The sequence below is a fragment of the Emydura macquarii genome, unplaced genomic scaffold (assembly GCF_026122565.2).
Source record: "Emydura macquarii macquarii isolate MOO-44397 ecotype Brisbane River unplaced genomic scaffold, CSIRO-AGI_Emac_v2 contig_587, whole genome shotgun sequence".
Taxonomy (NCBI): Eukaryota; Metazoa; Chordata; order Testudines; family Chelidae; genus Emydura; species Emydura macquarii.
In genome coordinates this window covers 12,289,009-12,295,142 of record NW_027130724.1, presented here as the reverse complement: position 1 = coordinate 12,295,142, position 6,134 = coordinate 12,289,009, and the positions used below count along the sequence as shown (strand labels likewise).

The following is a 6,134-nucleotide window of genomic DNA, read 5'->3' as shown; positions in this document are numbered from 1 at the left end:
GAATCCAGATGTGATTGGTGGAGTCAGCCCGGCGGCCGGTTGTTGCCCAGCCTCTTCTCGCTCTTTCCACGCCCAGTCTCGAATTCTGAAAAGGGGCGGTTGAGAGAAGGGCCGTTGGAGGGGGCGGTCAGTGGCGGCTCCCCAGGGTCCAGGGAATGACCGTTACTCCCCTTCCCCCACTCGCCCCCCCGCGCGTGTAAGCCGTTTCTCCGGCGCTGTGTCCTGCTGTGCTCGGCGAGCCGAGGCGGGCTGGTTACGTAACTGAGCCTCGTGCAGCTGCCAGCAAAGCCCTTTGCTCGGGGGGCTGCTCCGCCGGCCAGCCCTGAACTGTCCCGGACCAGTTTCACAGTAGCGGGACTGGGCAGATCAGTTGCCAAGGCCGTTATGGGTGGCTTCCAGGAGGGCTCTGCTCTGCTCTTGCAGCAAGGGTCGCTGCCTGTCCCAAACAGCCCCGGGCCCGGAACAGCACATGCGGCTTGCTCAGGGAAAGCCCCCACACGGGGGAATTAGGGAGTCACCTGCCAACAATAGTGAGGCGTGGCCAGAAATGAAGCACCTGGCTTGGGGGGAGGGGGGCAGAGGCAGCTTGACAGCTGCAGGCCAGCTGCTGAGGTGAGGCCTTTTACTGCCTTGGTGCTGGAACAATGAATGGGCAGAGTGGGGAGCTGAGAGCCATTGAACCAAACTGTCAACTCTGTATATAATGGAAACCACTTGAAGCCAGGGGGTGCGGTAGCATCCCCGCACCCCTAGTTCCAGCACCTATGGCTTTGGGGTCAGTTTTGCGCCTCGTTGTCCTTACAAAGTCGTTTGAGCAGGCTAGGATGGACGCAGTCTGCTTCCCATAGGCTGAAAGGATCTTCTGCTGAGGTCAAGTGGCATGATAGCCTTCAGCACCAGACAGTGACTCCATCAATGGGGCCCGGCTGGCAAGCCCTTCTGAGCAGAAGTTTTCAAACCAGGCTATGGGGAAACATTTCAAAAGTCATTAAGTCATTTAAGAGCTTAAATCCCATTGACTTTCAAGAAGATCTAGGCTCCTAAATCACTTAAGTGCTTTTGAATAATCTACCGTATGTGACCATTTTATTGATTTGGAGGGATGGGTATAAAATAAAAATAAAAAAGATTACTATTTTGAGTAAAATGTTATGAACGTGTTTGAGGCATGAAGCCATATTTAGTTCATTAATTAGTGAAATGGTCTTTAGCTTCGGAAAGGTTTTCAGTTTTATTTTGCTACAGTCCAACTGTACTCCTGTGAGGGACAGAATGCAAATTGGATTTGAATTGTTGTCCTTTGGCACCAAAATATACTTACACCTGTCCATGATTGATGCAGTAAAATATATTTCTAGTGAAAGGTGATTAAATTGGGAGGGGGAAGTGAGAGAAAAGGAGGAAGAAACCAGTGTATTCCAAGGAGGGGGTTGACTGACAAACTCAAGATTTTAGTTTTTTTACACTATCTTTCCATTTTTCTTAGGGATGCGAGGTTATAAAAACACACACATGGCCAAAGCACTGTACCATTCTTGTTCTACTTTCCCTTCCAACCCTATCCTCTCTCTCTCCTGGCCACTACCATTATATCTTTGAAGTGTGGACTAAAAATCAAAATTTAATAACAGTACTGTTGCACTCCATTTTACATTCTTTAGCAAAGACATTGCAGTGACTGGAGTGTTTGGGAGAAACTGGGAGTGTCCCAAAACACTGGGTAGACTGCAATACTTTCTTTGAGAAAGCTAAACAGATTGTTATTTAGGGCTGTGCCATCTACTCCCAACATTGCAAGATAATTTCAGTTTTTCAATTTGATCCTTTGTGCTGATGATCGCTTGCTGCAGGATACAAAAAGTGAGAAAGGTATTAAAAAGGTGTAATCTTTCTTCAGTAAGTAATCATACAGTGGAAAAGTCATATGATCATCTTAGTCCATCGCAGAAATTTATAATCAGTGGAGCATATGTACAAATTTGAAGAGCATTACCAGTATGCTATTTTTTGGCTTAGAGGAATCCTTCCAATAAATGATTTACTAGGGTAGTAAAGGATCAAGGAAATTGCTCACTTTGCATTCCAGAGCAACAGAAACCCTTACTTTATTGTAGGTCTAGTCAGTCCCCAACCCTCCAGCCCTAATTGCATTACCTTTTCAAAAAAGGTAGCAACACTGCTTGTGCTGCTCAATAACACTGAATTCATTTGGCAGAGCTTTCCAGTGTTTTCATGTATTTCCATCTTTTATGAGCCAAACTATTTGCAATATAAAGAAGGGTTACTTTTAATTAATTTTTGTGGGGTAGCAAACAAAGGCAAGTATTAAAGCAGAGGCAAGAAGTAAATGCCACAAGCTGAAATAAAAATATGGTAAAGAACTATACACATAGATCTTGTTTTCACTAGGGAAAAGAGGGGTGTTCGGAACTCTAGTTAGATAACTTGAGTTAACTAATATCAGCTAAAATCCTGGTGAAAATGAGTCAGTTTGTAGTCTTCATATGAGTTAGCAGGACAAGGTAAATCCTAGGATCTTCCATAGTTTTAAATCATCTTGCTAACTCATGTGAAAACTACAAACTGCCTTGTCTTTCAGTGCTTAAGTATCTTCCTTAGCTATCCCAAAATTGAGTTCAGGCAGTTTCCCTAAAAGGAAATTCCAGAGTAGTTTGTAGCTGAACCTCCATGCATAGAGATAGAGTTCCTTTTATTAACTTGGATCCTTGGGTGGAACAAAAATAAACATAAAGTACATGGTGCCAGTGCTCGCAAGTACTTCCCTGAGTTTTCTCTACAATATTTGGTGATTGTTATTGTCAGATTGCTAACTACAGATTTATAACTTTCTCCAATTTAGAGGTCTTTAAATGAGTTGCCAGTTTTTCTCTCTCTTTCTCCTCATATTAATACATCACTACTTCTACTATAATCTGTACCTCTTTACTAAGGAATCCACACATTTCTTCCTCTCTGTAAGAAATTGTCTTTATCTTATCCCAAGCTTTCCAACACAACTAAATTTCCTGTTTAAATGGCTAAATTGCAGATTATGTTCTTCTCTCAACCAATCAAGAGTTCCAGCATTTGTAGATTTGGCTTTCATTCAGAGAGACTCATGAAGGAATTTTTTCCATAGACCACTATACTGTAGAATCGGCTAGATGCATTGTTACTTCTATGATAATTTTAAAGCATTAGGTTTTGGCCACTATAGTAATCAGGATGCCAGATTTGATGGACCAATGATTCTTATGATAGCTCGTGTAACTGAATCACCTACACACAATTATTTCCCCGACCACCACCCTTCTCCTTCATTATTTCAGAACTGACCCATTTCCTCCCCGCATCTGTATTAGTCCAGTACTGACGTAATTTAATTTAGCTATCACACATCCATCCTTAGATTTCACAAAGATTAAATCTAATATGGATTTTTATTGCCAAACTACAACCCAGATCACTCTTCTCAAGGACCATCACTTTCACGTCCTGCACTGGCCAAATGTTAGCCACCTGGAGATCTCAGCTAGTGCCCCAGTCTCACCCTCCTTTTTGCCAAGCCATTTCCAGGGTTCTTCTGTTATTTAAATATATTTGGATGGACATCATTTGTAAAGGACAAGAAAGAAAAGGAAAGATAATAGCTCATTTTGGCAGCATTATTTTGAATGGGATGGATGGGAGTGAATTTATAAATAGCATACCTACTAGAAAACAACATTTTTATATAAAGAAAAATAGTGTTAGAAAAACTCTTTCCTTTTCCTCTGAAAGAAAGAGAAATCTGTAGATACTGTTCATGGAATACACATGCTAATTACTCAACACAATGAAGTATGAGAAACTCATTTAATAAATCTGCTGACCAACACAAGATTTTATCTATGGGAATTAAATAACACTCTTAACACACCCATAATAGCACAACAATTATCAGTTTATAAATTACAGTCTCTAGCTAGCTAAACCTGCAACAGCTATGGTACTTTGTAAATACGTTAAACAGGAAAAAATAGTATTTCATATTAGTAATAATATTAATCACATAATAGTATCACAGTATTGCCAATCCTAAATGTTAAAAAAATCATACGGCAGTCCCCAAAATTATGAGATTGGTTTAAAAATTGAGATTTTAAAAAAATAGTCAATTTTAGGATCTTTTTGTTTGCTTTTGAGCCTTCAGAGTATGCTTGGGTCACTTTTTCAGGCTTTTCTCTGCAACCATGGGTGTTAGAAACTTACTTTAAAAAAATGAAAGCTGAAATTTTCAAGGAGTCCCTTGTTTCCACCAGATGGGACTTAAGTAAAACAGAAAATATCATCAGAGTTTGCAACACTGCAGTCAACCGAGTACAACACTTAACTGATACTTTTGTTCCAAATGTGTAGCTCTGTCCTTATATTTCTGATAAAGAGTAGATCAAGGTCAGAGATCTTGGCTGAAACTGAAGACCTACTCTGTAGTTTCTCCACTTGATCTTTGCCGACATTCCATTAATGTATAGGGCACTATCATGCAACTCTCACTCATGCAAACAATCAAGTCCAGTGTGTATGTTTGTGTATGTGTATGCCTAACAAGATTAATTATCCATTCAGATCTAACTTTTTAAACAGAAATGGAGAAGAATATTCGGTCCCTACCTCAAGTGCAGAATGTGTAAAATTAAATAGATCTACTGAATTTAAATGAAGGTAAAGTTTCTGGACCAGATTTTGTCCCCTCAATCTGTCATTGTTTATGCTGTTCTGGAGGTGTAAAGGGGCCATATATTAGTCATATTTGGTATACTGAGCATTCCCCTTGTTGGGTGAGCCTTCAGCTGGTATAAGGCCAGCATAACCACCTCCTACATCACTCTCCTCCTCCATCTCGGAGGTATGGCTTGGGACAGCAGAGGGCATGGATGGAGCACTGCTGTGCTTTGGTAATCACAGCTGACAGGAAGTCCTGGTGGGGCTAAGGTGACTAGATAGCAAGTGTGAAAAATCAGGTTGGGGGTGAAGGGTAATAGTTGTCTATATAAGACAAAACCACAAATATCAGGACTATCCCTATAAAATCAGGACATGTGGTCATCCTAGGTGGGGCCCATTGCCAGCTGGCATGAGTTAGGGCCTAGGGTTTGGTTAAACCAACTGTTGGGACTGTACTGGAACCATAAATGGTTCCCTGACAGTTTGTCCCTGTCTCCTGTGCCAAGTAGATTTCAGAGCAGACTAGAATCTGAATCCCCTAGTTTTAAAAAATGATGCCTTACTTAAAGGGCTGTGTTAAGTTAAATTTGTTTCCAAATTTAGATTTTATAAAAACCCAAAGATGCAAAAACCAAGATCCAAGGAAATGTTTACATTAGGTTAAAAATAATCCACTGTACACATTTTTTTAAACAAATAAAAAATCACTCTAGTGCTTGCAACCAGATCATTTTGCTCTGTGCTTGCATGGGAAACTGAAGTGAAACTGACTAGCTTCTTTCCACTGTGGAAAAAAAATTCTAACCAGTGAAAAGAAAGTTGTTGTTTTTTTTAATTCTTTCAGTTTGAAAAATTTAAGATGATGATAATAACCCAGACAAGGGTATTTGTTTTTTAAAAAAACAGTGTCCCTTTCATTTAGATTGTTTTAATATCAGAATTATTTTTATTTAGGTTTGGATAATAAAAATTATTTAACCTTATAATTTGTTTGGCAATAATATTTATTAAGAGCTATCTGATCATCACATTATAATATCTAATGATGTATGTCTTCCTTCACTTACTGTACTGTGGCAACACCGGCTTCACCCTAGTGGGTCTCACGCTCTTGTCTCTTGTAGTGGGCCAGGACGTCTCCAGTCACCCCATCTCCCCTGGGAAGGGGGTAAGGACCCGGGCCCACCTGCTCCTCCGGGTCCCAGCCCAGGGGCCCTATGAGTAGCAGCTATGTACTGCTGGCATTGTGTTCACAGCTGCAGTCTTTTTCCCCTGGGCTAATTTCCTCCTCCTTTTGTCCTTCTGGCTTCTTGAGCCCAGTACCTTCCTCCAGACTCTGGTCAGCTCCTCCACACAACTCAGCACTCCAGTCTGCTCCACAACAACACAAACACTCCTCCAGCTTGTGCGCTGTCTGTTTGGAGCAG

General features: G+C 41.1%; 1 protein-coding gene across 1 annotated transcript in view; it reads right to left on the bottom strand.

Moving 5' to 3' along the window:
• Positions 1–6,134, bottom strand: part of PSMA1 (proteasome 20S subunit alpha 1) — a 505,652-nt gene that overhangs the window by 342,617 nt on the left and 156,901 nt on the right. The gene's annotated exons all lie outside the window — the stretch shown is intronic.